Consider the following 15773-nt stretch of genomic DNA (forward strand, 5'->3'; position numbering starts at 1 on the left):
TTTTCATTCTACATAAAATGAATCCATTCCCAGTAGCTGAAGTAAATAGTCCAATCAACTGATGTAAGAGCCATGAAAACAGTGAGGATGGATCCTTATGGAAATGTAGCAGCACTGAAAACAAGGGGAAATCATTGAGGAGACCAATGTAGGGGGCTTCCCTTTCTCTCTGAATTAATAGAACTCCCTGACTGTTATGCTTACATCCTTTTGTCCTCTATCCCATATTGGACAATGACCAAACACAGTTCCTAAATTATCTTGTTCTAGCTTCCAGGAGCTATTACTACCAGGCTTCATCTTCAATCGCTTCAGTTCCAATTTTGACTCTACTATTACAGAGTTGGCTTCTTCATTCTGGGTCAACTTCTCACTCTTCTAATCACTTACTGTTGGGGGTAAAGCAGGAATCAGCTACAAAGACAGGCTAGGAGGGACCCATCTCAAGGAGGACTTGTCAGGAAATGAGTCAGGGACTCCCAAAAGGGTCTATGAAGAACCAGAATGTGTACCATGTACATCCTGTAGTATTAGTAACTATTCTCAATTCTTTTTACAGCAAAAAAAAAAAAAAAAAAAGAAAAAGAAAAAGAAAAAAATTAGACATACTCAATAACAGTAAACAAACAAAAGCTTCTGTGGTTTTATAAAATTTATTTGTCAGTGCTGTGGGAACTCCTTCAGCCAATAGCCTTTAAGATACTGGCCCACTTAGGGTGTGGTCTCATGTACTATAAATGCAAACAAAAAAGTGTGCTGGATTTGGTTCCAGTTCCCAGTGCTTGCAAAGGACTGTGGATTGTTCCTCTTTCCATGACTTTATCCCCAGATAAATAAACCTTTGTTATACTTCATTTTGGGCTAATGTGGAACTCTTGTATGACAACAAAATAGCACAATAATGTGGGGCAACTACATCCACATAAAATCTCAGAGAGCTTGGGAAGGAATTCTAGACACAAAAAAACAAAGTTAAAGATTAAGCAGCATTTTTTCATGTGGGCAAGCAAAGGCATGATTCCTTTAAGATGGTTCTTCAGGGTTCCTGTTTCACAGAAGAAACTACCAGACATTCTGCAGGACACAAAAGAAAGCTGATGAACTTCGCCAGTACAAAGCAAAACAGATCTTCAAATTTCACGCTTCATGTAAAAGTCTGCCAGACTCTATGAAGATGGATATCCTATCATTACAGTAGAACTTTGGGTGACTGTCAAGGCAGTGATGTCTCTGTCAATTCTAGAGTTTTAGAAGTTGCTTACAATGCATTTCCTGTTTACTTAGGTAATATTATATCCTTCTGGGGTCTTTGAAGAGTTAAAGACAGATATGTATAGTTTTCCTTAATTATGATAAAAATAAATTAGATAAAAAACTTTAGACTCACAAAGATAGGATTGATGATAGAATATTTTTCTTAACTTACCAAATGTAAATGGACTAAATATTATAACTGTAATTCTTGCTTGATAACTGTTTTGTATATGTAATTTTATTATGTTAAAGTTAAAACCTTCCTTTTATCAGACAGAAAAGGGGAGATGATGTGGGATTCCCCACTGTATGCTGTGAATATGTTTTATTACCATTTTTCATAAAGAAGCTGTTTTAAACTTTGAGATTCCGTCTTACATACATGTAAGAATGGCCAAGATCAAACCTCAAGTAATGTAACTATATAAGTGAAAGAACACAGATGTAGCATAGTAAATTTAATGAAGGTATACAAGGTCTACAATACAAGAAGGTATTTTCATTGCTTCAAATATTTGACAGTATGATCTGGGTTTATTTTTATTACATTATTAAAGGATAAAAACGTCTATGTTTTTTTCCACCATAAAAACTCTCCACATTTGTAGCTCATTAAGATTATTAGAAGACATCTTCAAGGATCTAATAATCTGTGCCATTCCAAATGCCCAGGCAAATTCATGTGTAATTTTGGTACATAACAATTCTCTCATTTTCAATTTTTATGTTAGTTTTTTAACTATATCTTAAATACAAAAATTTTAATATGCCCTATTATCAAATGGTTCCATTGATTCAGTTCATTTCACTAACCATATGAGTATACAATCTTCAAATTACATACATGCATCATATTTAAGTCTTCCTGCTCATTAGTTTTTTTTTAAAAAAAAAAAAAACCTGTAGCTTGGGTTAGAAAGATGTCTTAGCGGTTGAGAACACTGGCTGCTCTTCAAGAGAACCCTGATTCAATTCCCAGAACCCATATGCTAACTCACAATGGTCTGTAGCTCTATTTCTAGTGGCCCTGATACCTTCTTTTTAATGCTGTAAGCACTGCATACACATGGTGCACATAAATACATGCAGACAAAATACATATGCACACAATACGGAAACATACAAGCAAATCTTATTGCTATGTTCATTTGACAAAATAATACTATTAAGTTTTTCCTAGACCAATGATCTAAGTAGTCTCAGGTTCTTGACCAGTACAAGAAAGTTGCCTTCCAGGCACAATAGGACCGAGTTACATATGAACTTGCAGAGACTATGCTAGCATCAATAAGACCTGTACCAGGTTCTTAGAGAGAGAGAGAGAGAGAGAGAGAGAGAGAGAGAGAGAGAGAGAGAGAGAGAGCAGGGAGATAGAGAAGAACTGGGAGGGGTTGGGAGAGGGAAAACATCAAAAAGACACTGTCTAAAAGTTTTAAATAAATAAATAAAATGAAAAGAAAAATATAATTTAAAACTAAATCAATTAATTGGTTTTAATGTGTGTACATGCTATAACACATGTGTAGAGATCAGACACCTGTGTGGAGCCAGTTTTCTTCTACCTTATGCTGGCTCTAGGGATTGAATTCTGGAAATCTGTATTCTCTGAAGTTTTGTATCTTCATTTGTCCTAATGTAATCTCTTATTTATATGAATTTTCTGCACTGCTGTGGCTCCAAATCATACAATCAACCGTTATTGATACAGCAACGTGCATTTTATATGATTTACTAACATTTTGTTTTCCCATTAGTCTTCTTTATGACTATTTAGCACAAAATATATTACAAAAAAGGACAAATTTTTCTTATATCTGAAAGTTGTCAATCAGCATACAAAGGAAAACAGAAAGACCATAAATATTTTAGCACTTATGATAGAAATAAAAACATTAAATGTTACACATATTGCCAAGTTTGAAAGAAAACATTTTTTATGGGTCAGTGTTAAAAGATGCAATCTATGGTTATTACATTGTGGGTCTATTTCAAAAGGTTTTTACTCCCAAGAACGAACTTAGCCTGTACATGTTTTCACTAATTGCAGAACACTGTATATGACTACTCAGTATCAGGCATGGAGCAGACATGCACTTCTGAAATTAGAGTTCATGTGATGGTTAGGCATGTTTCTCCCTGGATTAGTTTCACCTTTCTAGGAAATAGGGTTGTGATCAAAATTAGGTACTTTTCTACATAAAGATGAGAGTTTCAATGAAGGGCACCCAGATAGCTTTTGTGGAAAAGAAATTGTGCAAAATGAAAGTATAGATCACAGTGTGAGGAGGATGCCTTAGTAGCTAAGCAACACGCTGCAGAATCAGGAGCTGGAAATCATAATTACAACATCGCATACCAGTTAGAACTCCTCCAGCTGAGAACTCACAGTACATGCAGGCTAACAACTGGGTCCCAAACCGAGCTGCAGTCAGCTGAGAAATGAATAATGATGTGCTCACAATCATGCAGATTGCTTCAGCACAGAAGAGGAATGAAAAGGAATTAATTCGGGATGTGAGCAAGCCTGATGACTCAATAGCAAAATGAAAGAAACAAGGAAAAATATAGGAGATACTAAAAAAAAGAAGTTTCTAATTCTTTGATTTCTAAAAATTCTCTCAAATTGCTTCAGAATCTCATTTGAATGACTTCTAATGATGCAATTTTGGAAATGGATGGCTTTCAGACATCTTGGTCCCATAGAAAGCAGTCTCAAGTTTCATGAAGAAACACATGAAGAATTCTGTTTGAAGGCTAAATTGAACCATTTTAGGCTTTACTTGGAAGGTAGCCTGCTAATAGAGAAAGATAGCAGAAAAAAGAAAACAAATTTTAAATACAAAAATAAATGCCTTCCATTTTGTCACAGTTCTGCTCAAGTCAAATGAACAGTACTGAATTTAGGTCAAACACAAACTAAGACACCAAGTTAAAACTCTGTGTTGACTTTCTCCATGCTTTAGCTTGTTTATTTCTTAATTATAAGCAGAGCTGAATGTCTTTGTGTATATCCTTGCTTTTCCAACATTAAGATTTAGTTCCTGCCAGATTTTGAGATTTTTCTGTTCTCTGATTAGAAGATGCCTTGGTTCTCTCCATAAGAAATGCTGTAAGAGAAGACACGTGACCTTCAGAGTTGACCTTGAGCCTTTTACTCTTTCAGTGTTGCCAATAGTACTGGACTGTTCTATGTAATCAGACTTTCCTTAGGCTGCAGCTCACAAATAATGACATGGAGACTTATTATTAATTGCGAAACCTCGACCTTAGCTTAGGCTTGTCCAATTAGTTCCTAGAACTTAAATTAACCTGCTTTTATTTTAATCTACATTTTTTTCTCTTGAAGCTTTTTGTCTTTCTTTCATTCCATATATCCGATCCTCCCAACCATGTCTCGCTGGCATCTCCTCTGTGCCTTGATTATCTCCCCCTACTTCTTCCCTCTTCCCAGAAATACTGTCTTTACTTCCTGCTTAGCTCTTGGCCATTGAAATTTTTATTACACCAATTACAGCAATTTATTTTCACACAGTGTACAAATATCTCACAACATTTCCCCTTTTGTCTAAATAGAAAGGAAATGTTTTAACTCTAATACAGTAAAATCACATACAATAAGAACAATTATCAAGTAAGAATTACATTCACAGTGTCTAGTCAATTTATATTTGTCAAATTTGGAGAAATTGTTCTATTATCTATCTTGTCTTGATGAGTGCAGAGTTTTATGCCTAAACCATTTCTATCATAACTTGTACTACCATCCTAAAAATATCTTTTTAGACTTTAAAATATCTTCTTAGATTAAAAAAAAAGCTTAAGGGTTTATGTTTCTCAACCTTAAATATTATGTAAGTTTCTTTTTTGAATTTGGTAACAAGGAAAACTGTAAAACTATAACTATTTAGTCTTTAACCCCATCAAAGACTCTAGAAGGATCTAATATTACCTTATTAATCATAAAGTATTGAGAAAGCAGATTCCAAAATTAAATAATAGAGACAACTGGCTGTCTGGATAGTCACCCTATGGTCCCCTGAAATGTTTGGGATATACATCTTTGGCCTACAGGCATATCTGACTTTTCTGTGAAGCAGAAATTTTGAAGGACTATACTACCTTGTGTTTTTCAAGGTTTGGCAGTTACTTTCTTTTGTGTCCTGTTTATCCGATTTAGACAGCATACTGTCAGCAGTTGAGGCAGGGACAGTTTCTTCCCCAGTGGATAACTTTTCCACAATAAAAGCAAACTCCATATGGAGGTTCTTCAATGCCCATCATCCTTTTTAGAAGTAGACTGGTACTTCCAGGAGCAGATATATCTCACTGTCATGAAAAGTCTTACATGTTATATTATGTAGGTCTCTTGAGTGTTTAAAGACCATCTATCTATCTAAAATATACCTCTGTATGATCTTGCAAACATACCTAACATAAGCTACAGGTATGATTGTTATGATGACTAATGACTAACCTGTGTTTCTTAATTATCCTAAATGGTTTATAATAATAGCTTTCAAGGACTAAACTTTACATTTTAAAATGCATTGCATAGGTACAATACCTTAAAGAAGAGTAGAAGCATATATACAATATGTTATAACCAAAACAATCTGAAATTTGTATCAATATATAAAAATTTATAGCAATGGAAAATATTTGAGAATAATCATTGATTTTTAGCTTAAAATTAGATTCAATAATCTACCCTTTTACCCTATCATTCCCATACCCCCTTTTTCTCTTAAGAAAGAGATCGCTGAATCTAACCTCCTTTTTTCAGCTTTTTTCCTGATCATGACTATTAACCGCTTGTAATCAACTCCCCTAAGTGATGATAAAAATCTATAATCCATTGAATGACCAAAACCCACCTACCCTCTTGGGAATATGGGTGACATTTTCTCTAGATGGCTTTCTGCTATCTGGGGGTGATAGCATTTTTAGGGAATGCTATTAGGATAATAGTCAAGTCTTGGGAGAGTTAGTTGTATTATTTTTGTTTAGTTTCTGTGTGATGGGAAAGTATAGAGCTTATCTGAACTCTTGGCTGGATAGTCTGGGAGGCTAGACGACCCTAGCTAGAAGCTTTGAATTAGTTCTAGATGCAGAATTTTGAGGAGACTGCAACAGAGGCATTCTGAGAGACTGGATCTCCTGGGTTACTTCTCTTCATTGGTGTTTAGTCCTTTTTTTCTTTCTGAAAACCCACAAACTTTTAAATGTAACATATATATATATATATATATATATATATATATATATATATATGTAGTCCTGCCAGAGACAGGCATCAGAACTTCAGCCAGTAAGCCACAGCCACGTGGCAATACACAGATTACTAGAAATGGGTTAAATTAATATGTAAGAGCTAGTCAATAAGAAACTAGAGCTAATGGGCCAAGCAGTGATTTAATTAATACATTTTCTGTGTGATTATTTTGGGGCTAACCAGCTGGGAACTAACTATCTGCCTCCTTACTAAAAAGATCCTCAGGAAGTCTCCCCATGATCAAAACTGATGTATATTAATTTTGAGGAGAACCATAACTTTTGTTTCTTATGGAAACAAAGGCATAACCTCTCCTCCAATGCAACATATTTTTTTTACTTTCATTTGAAGTTAAGACATTCTTAAATTATATAGGTTGGCTTAATTTAGCAATTTCTGTAATCAAATGTCTCTCAGTAACTATTGTTTCTTGTACATTAGCATTTATAAAATTTAAAGTCAACAAAGTACCATACAGAATCCAGACACCCTGTGTCTTTCCCATCTTCACATGGTTTAAATTTTTTAATATTACTTTATTCTCCCTTTAAAGACTTTATTATTTTTAAAATATTTTTTATGACTGTCTATACTTCCTTTCTACTATATCTGTTTACAGATTTTTCTCAGTCTGGACAACTTTACTAAATGCCTGCAGCATTCTCTGACCACAAGGTAAGCCTTAAAGGGCCACTCCCTCTGCCAGGCAGCTCTGGCAGCTGTCTCCACCGCCCTCCCACTTGGCTCCCTGAGAGCCTAGCTTCACATTGGTGCATTTTCTGCTCCAGCTCTGGGATGCTGCTGTGTCCGCAATGTGGTGGGCATTTTTAGCTAGCATGCAGGGCCTCTTTAAAGAACCTTGTGCCTCTGTACATCAAGCCTACCAGAAAGACCACATTCTCAGGCCCTATGTGGATATTCAAGTCTCCATGTTGGATACCATATGTAACAAGTTTTTCTCTGTCCCTCCAGCCAGCTCCCAGACTTGGAGACTTCTCATTAATTATGAAGGCTTGGCCTATAGCTTAGGCTTATTCCTAACTAACTCTTATAGCTTAAATTAACCCATATTGTTATTAATCCACACTCTGCCACGTGACTTTCACCTCTATCTCATTGTGTATGTCTAACTTATTCTGTATCTGGCTGGCTTCCATGCCTCTCTTTTTCCCAGAATCTTTTCTGTGCCTTGAAGTCCTGCCTAGCTATTGGACACTTCGCTCTTTATTAAACCAATTAGAAGGAGTCTTAGCAGAGACACATCTATAAAAAGATCACAGTATACAAAAAGAATATCCCACAGCAGTTCTATAGCTGGGCTTTGGCATGCAATGCAAAAGAAAAACTACACACATTCAGATATTTTGGACTTCAAAACTGAAATAAGCTTCTAATAAGAGCAGCCGGAGGAAGAGCCAGAGTTTGTCTACTTATGTACTTGCACATCCCTATAGGTTCTGTTCATTTTGTAACAATCCTGAAAGGTCCTCTGATCCATGGCTGCAGTTCAGCTCAACACAGTGAACTCCATCTGTGAGAAAATCCATTAATACTACTAATTTATTTACACTTTAAAAGGTCAGTCTCCTTTACATAGAAGCATATTTTAAAGAAATGTCAATACTTTCTAGAAAGCCAAATGTTCTACTAGAGGTTTGCATTCAATTCTGTTCTCCTTTGTGGAAGTATGCAGAGACTCTTCAAGGGATGTCAAAGCTACACTGAAAACTATTCATCTCTCCACTGCTACTTCAGTGAGCAATTCTTGCCTGATCACAGTTTAATAAAGCATTACACATTCTTTCACCGTCATTCTTACATCTCCCCGCTCCCATTTTCTGTAGTTTTCATGCTGCCAATTGTCATCGGAAATGACGTATTTGTTTATCTCTGTCTTTATACAACAGATATGAACTCTACAATAGAAATTTAGCCCATTATTATTCAGAATAAATTGTAAAATGTGTTTATCTTTTAGTACTAGGGTTCTTTACAGTTTTGGAGCTCGAATCTAAGTCCTCAAACATGCCAGGCAAGTACTACCACTGAGTTACCTTCCCGGTGGAGATCCTTAATTCTCCTCACTACCTGAATGGTTGGATGAGTGTGGGGCAAAAAGTGGCAGACATCGAGCGGAGAAGAAAACTCATTTAATCCATGTGGACTCTGTGTTTGGTTAAGAGTCAATAATAAAATGCTATGGTATTCAAAGATTTGCATTGACAAGCTGGTTTTGTGACTAGTTAAAGACAAAGGGAACGACATTTACAAATAGAGAAAATAATTTGAATATAGGCTCAAAGTAGAGACATGCTAATAATATGCATATTTCATTTAAAGACAGGTAGTTATTAAAGTTTATGCAAGGGATATGGTATTAGTGATGCAGGTTCACCCAGGTCTAAAAGACCTCAGAGGCTAGGTTAAGACATTTTTTCATTTCAAGAATGGTAGTTCATACACAGTTAATAAGTACAGGAAAATAGCATCAAATATAAGTACAAAATATGAGTACAACAAGACATGATTGAAATACACAGGGTAGTTCAGTTGTAGAAGAGTCTAAACAGATGGAGTTAGGAACTATTTCAATGAGAAATGTTTGAACAATAAAGAGGAATTCTTTTACAAGGAAGATATGTGCAAGACATATTATGCAAGAAGAATGAGGCAAATTAATATAATTTCTTTTGGAATCCTTAGGAGAATAAAGAAACTCATCTTCCATAACACTCCAAAGTACATTTAATTTTATGAGTTTTTGCAGTCATCATGTAATACATAGGAGTCGTAGAAGAGTAATTATAAAGATGAAATCGACAGAGACTGAAACCACGTCCCTACCTGACTTCACTGGTTGTATAATATTGATTATAGTTTTTGTATTTTATTTGCTCAAAATAAAAACAGAAGTAGATGATTACATGATGGTGTAATTACATAGTACCTTATGGTTGGTGACTTGGGAGATTGTCCTTCAGGAAGCACAGGCTCTCATCATGATGTCGTTGTTGTTGAGTGATGGATAGCACAAAACTATAAATATCCTAGGACTCGTAAATCTATGAACTCTAAAGAAAATGTCTCCAATAATTAGAAAGAGGGGGCACCTTATTTTTAAGAAATACAATAAGAAAATAATCTTATTTTTAAGAAAAAATAAGAAAAAAAATAATCACATTTCTGTTTTAAATACAAGAAAACAAGAAAGATAAAAAAATGTATGATGAAAGTGTTTAAAATAGTATGGGAATGGGCATACTAGCTGATGTCAGTTGAGGCCACAAGCCATTTGTCGAGTGACACTGAAAATGACTGCATCTTTTACAGCTCCTTTAGTATTCTACAAAATGATGAGTATGTTTTCTTACTTGTCATAATAATAAACATTAATCGAAAGACAAGCTGAAGTATGATTTTTGATGACTTCACCTATATCTTCTGCACGTGTCTATTATATAGTTAAGAGTTCTGGTGTCAAGGGCAGCTCATTTCATTCACAAATATCACACAGTTGATCAATTTAATGCTAGGTGTGACTGAAGCACCCCTTCTGTCTAATGTCATCAAAAGAACTAATTTACATGGCAAAATTATACTGATAATTGGTATCTAAACTACTTCTTGCAACATCTGACATTATGCCAATCTTTTATATTTTTAGTGCTTTGCAAAATCAGACAAGATAAAACATCATATCATCTTTGTCAACTTTGCCAACTTGGAGTATTCTTAGAGCACCAAAAATAAGAGCTGTAAGGAAAAACATGTTAAACTGAATTCAAGAAAATAGAAAAGTCAAGTGATAACACATTAAAAGTTAAGGGTAGGGACAGCCTGGTTGTATAGGAGGTAGACAACAAAAGAAAAACAGAAAACAATCCTCTGAAGGAAAGTAGAAACTCATAACACACATATTTAACAAACAAAAGTAAAATTAAGAAATCCCTAAAATTCAATAGAAAAACGATTAAAAGACTCCAGCAGGTATTCACAAATTAAGGACATTTAAAGGGCTTCAAACACAAAGTCCACAATTAACAACTAAAATATCTTTACCTCTATCTGTCTCATCTATACCTATATCATCACTAGAAGACACAGAGGTTCATGAAACCATTTTTGAAAAGTTTGGCGACATCTTCTCATAAAAAAATATATAATAAAATCTTTCAGCCAGTGTCTTACCTTCTAGGTGAATTCATAACAAATGTGTAATTTTTGTCCAGTCATCAAAATAATACCCTATCTATAACTCCCAAAAGAGTCTTGCCAGTGACATCAGAAAGGGTTTGGATATATGCATGCTGAGATGATCATCAGAGTTCAGAGCCTGAAAAATGTAAAACTATAATAAGTAAGGACTCAAAGCAAGTCTGTGCTAAGGGGATAGATATAAAAAATGAGAATATGATTTTTATATAAATTAACAAAATGGGCAAAAGTGGTTTTAGTTGACAGATACAGAGATAATAATATCTTTTCAGATACAATGGGTTGTTTTTGTCAGAAAGAATACATGAAAAATAGACAGGGGTTCTTCAGCGGTTGTCACTGGGTGTAATGGATACTCTATAACTGTGCGTGACTTTCTCAGTGTCTTGTTACTTATGAATGGGCTCAACCTTCACATCCTTGACATCGTCCTGGACAAAGCCTAGTTAATCCACTCTGGAATGCCCTGGAATTGCGAGCAGGGTAAGCGTCTTTTTAGTTTTTCTATTACATCTCTGTTTGGAAATTTGTTCTTCATCTAGTTTGGCCGTTTCTCTATTAGATGGCTTTATTTTCTCTATTTCCTTAGTAATTATATTCACCAAGCTTTAATGCGCAGTTAGTTTATTTTCCTGTAACTACAAAATGTTTCTGTGTCAATCTTTCAACTTCTGTGTTTCATAGGAATGTTCCCTAACAGTTCGTATTCATTCATTTATTTTTCACATATTTAATATGTTTTTATTTACTTTGAGCATGGTGTGATAGAAAAACTTGACATTTCTGTCTCAGGCAGATGGCTGAAGGTGCCAATACAATGTGTTAAGTACTCAGAGTGTCATTCCATTGATTATCTGTCATCTAAGATTATCTGTCTGTTATCCATCTACCTGCCTCTGTGTAGCCCAGGCTGCCCTAACATAGTCTGTGTCCCGTCCTCTTCTAGTCAGTGTTAGGATTATAGATGTGCACAATCATGCTTGATTTTATTTATAATTCATTCATCCATTCATTCATTTATTCAGTCTTTAGTACTGGGTCTCACGGGTGCCAATATCATGCTGTACTAACTATACTCCAAGCCTCACTAAGTGGTTATACATTCTACCTCTATTATAAGGCATAATTTGTGTAGACGTTTCTGGTTTGTACCTAATGGTCCATGATTAAATGTGTAAATTCCTTCTTCTTTTACAATATAGTTTCACAAATAAGATGATAAAAACATAATGTTATATATAAAAGAACATCAATTCTTTTCCATATCAACTTGTTAAGTTTGTGGAGTCCTTTTGGTGGCGATGCTCATGGCTGCCATCATGAATTTGTGACATGGAACTGCTGACAGTTACTATTCCCGTGATGTCTGAGCCTTCCACTGTAGGGCAGCTCTCCCCATCCTTTTTCCTAACGATCTACAGATTTCTGCAGCTCTCTAACTTTTGCTGTTTTCCAACAGGAAATTTATCGGACAATTTTGCGTATTTTTTGGTATTGCGAATATTCACTTTACATAACACTTTCATTTTATTTGTTATTGGTAGCTGATAGAGCCACCATTTAGCTGTCCGAGTGGCCAAGATCAAGCTCATATTTCTGTACTTGCTTACGCAGTATGAGTGGTTTTCAGCCCGTCTCTCTTACTTAACTAGAGCCAATACTTAAGCTAAGTCACACCCCTGTGCACCCTGTCTCACGCATGCCTCTTAGATCACTTCAGCCTGTGGGTGTTTTCAATGTTGTAACAAATGCCACATTCAATTAGAAGCATTTCTATATGTTTCAAATATTATTACGTTGCATGGTTCTACAAACACAGTAAGGAAGAAAAAGTTGTCATAATTCTTTTGTTCATATGGTTGTGGTTACAAACTTGTTCTGACATTTCTTGGGAATAAATAAGGAATAGGACCCAGAAGGACACAGTGCTGAAAGCAGGCCGTCTCTGGAAAGCTGCCCTCCCATGCTCACCTACCATTAGCCCTCTTTAGTTAATTACTCTAAAACCACATTTCCCAGGCTATATCAGTATCATACAATTCATGTTATTTCCAGTGGATAACAAAGGAACACTTCCAGAAAAAAAAAAAAAAAAAAAAAAAAAAAAGCTTTTTCTTATATTCTAACCCGGAAAGTTACATACAAGTGGATTAGATACCTCCAGTAGCTGTGATGATCACGAGCCCAAGGCCGGTTACCTGCTGTAAATTAATTAACCCGCAGAGATGATTCAGATGCTGGGTCTTCCCCTGATTTACTTGCCTTCCATCCACTCAGTCTGCTCCTGCCACACACTCTGTCTTTAAATGTGTATGGGCTTATGTGACATACGTGTACCTATGTGGAGGCTGGAAGACAGCCCGGAGTGTCATCCTCATAAGAGCCATCCACTACCTTTGAGACCGGGTCTCTCATTGGTTTAGAAATTCATCATTTAGGCTTGGCTGGCTGGCCCAAGGATCTTCCTGTCTCTGAAACCATGGAGCTGGTATTACAAGTTCCATCATGACATCAAGCTTGGCGTGTTTACCTGTGTTCTGGGGATTGAACTTGGGTCGCCCTGCTTGTAAACAAGTGTGTTATTTCCTGAACCATCCTTGCCGCCCTGTCCTTTAGTACATCTTGGGGGAAAGTTTATGGAACTTTCCAGAGGGGACTTTGATTATAACACATAAATTTGTACACTCAAATGAGAGACTATGCAAAATAATAGTGCATGGTAGTAGGTGGATTTATGTGTTTCCTTTTAGTTTGCTTTTATTATAGAATTTTGATTGTTTAGACATTAATCTCATTAACAGGTTATGATCATTTTGGACACCATTTATGAGCTCAAGAGCCAATTTCCTTGTTCATGTGAGATAATTAGACATTGGTATCTGAACTCTAATGATCGCTTAGATCCTGGATTGAATTTGACAGCAACAGAAGCAATCATTTTTCCTTTGCTCCCCTCAACTTGGCATTTATCTACCAATAGAGCATAAGTGTTAAAGCCTTTCCTCAGGCTCTAACTCTTTAGTAGACTCAGGCTAATATGATGGTCTTACACTCTTAAATTTCCATAGCTTTCAATTTGCTTGACTTTAAAATAAAGACATCAGGCTCGTGAGAGGGTTCAGCAAGTAAAGGAGCTTGCTATCAGTGTCTGAGTCAGATCCCTAGAACCCACATGGTAGTAAGAGAGAGGCAACTCTCACACTTTTTCTCTGGTCTCCATTGCATACACACACATGCACATACACACACACACACATACATGGCAGAGAGGAGCAAGCACGCAAACAAACAAATGTGATAAAAATTATAAAAATATAGTAAAATAAATTTATCAAAATTAATTCCATAATTAAGTTCTTCTCTAACATGAAAATATTATGATTTGATATTAATAATATTAATCACATATTTTGAATGAGGAAACCTTAGTAGAAACTGCAGTGCACAGTCAGGATTATTGTATACATAAGGAAAATAAGTTAAATCAATCTTTAGAGAGCAGCAACCTGCAAATTGTGCTGCCCTGGGCTGATAGCTGGCACACAGCAGATGACACATTGCGGGTCCCCAAAAAATTGCTGAAATCTCATCATTGTGAAGATTACCATAAAAATAAAGATTAAATGAACACTCATGAGAAAGGGGACACTCTGCTGACAACATCACAGAAGAAAAGGAGCTTCCTGCTTCCTTCAATTCATGCTTCTGACCAGGGAGTTGCTGGAAGTCTGGCGCTCCTGATTACTTCAAAACAGAATACAGCATTTGTTTTCGTATTAAAGAATTCCTTTCCAGTTCAATAGTTCCAAGATTCAGTTCTTCAGGATGCTGATTTCAGTTCTCAGTATATGCCATTTAAGTCCCTGAGCAATGCGGGTTCAGTCTGGGATAAGAACAAGGACATCTCCCATCATAAAAACTTAGTGGCAGCCACTAAGTATAACACAAGATTTTTGGTAGTAGTTCTGCTTATCTACATGAAGTATTGCCCCCCATTTTCTATATATGATGGTGGTTCCTTAATTCAAACACTCAGAGAGGGCAAAGAACTTCAGGGGAACTTAACTAAGGCTGCATTAGGGCAGTTTGTGTTCCTATAGCAAACAGCCAAGTCTGAGTGAGTTATATTAAAAAAAAGTTATAAACACTACACTTTTCTTGCCTTTCGATTATTTGGAATGGGTCATTAAAGCACTTTTAATGTTTTTTTCATTTATTTATTTGTATATGTGACTGCATATTAGAAAATAGCAGCATTTTACTTGCAGGAGTTGGTTCTCTCCTTCCACCGTGCGAATCCTTGGGATTAATCTCATATGCTCAGGCATGGGTACAGCCCTATTAAACACACCGAAACCATTTTTATAACCAGGCAATCTTTAATATTCTCAGCATAACAAGTCAGAATCCATCGAGTTTGTGTCCATTGTAGGGAACCACAGTGGAGCAGGAAAGCCCCACTGCTTCTGAGTCAGTCTCTTCCCGACACGAGCACTGTGTTCCACAAAACCGAGCCAGTGAAGCACATGAACAGGAAACATCCTCATGAGATCAGAAGGAAGGAGAACAGTCAAGTCTGGATGGTGCACATATCGACATGGAACCATGATTGGTATGAGGTGTGGGTGTTCTCCAATGAGCACAGTTTATCTGGTTTGTAAATACTTGTCGCATATATGATATGAACATGATATAAAATATTTTTAGAAGATAATCTGAAATTCCTTTTTGCTTAAAAGATGCCTATGCAAGATAAACCATAGGGTACCCAACATCTCTATCCTTGATTGGGATACTGGTCCATTTGTCATTTTGATTGTTTATTCAGTAATCACTTTGCCTTTTGGGAAGCCACAGTAAAATGGAGAGTTGGTAATATAGTATCAAACAAATAGTGACATGAAACATTTGCAAAGGTCAAAGGCCTGAGAAATATCAATTAAGACAGGCCAAAACCAAGACAGTGACATTGCAAACGAGAGAAGCGTAGTCACTTCTAATAGCACTGGGTGTGGATATCCTTCCCAGAGGC

Source organism: Chionomys nivalis, chromosome 14 (assembly GCF_950005125.1).
Source record: "Chionomys nivalis chromosome 14, mChiNiv1.1, whole genome shotgun sequence".
In the NCBI taxonomy this organism is placed as follows: Eukaryota; Metazoa; Chordata; class Mammalia; order Rodentia; family Cricetidae; genus Chionomys; species Chionomys nivalis.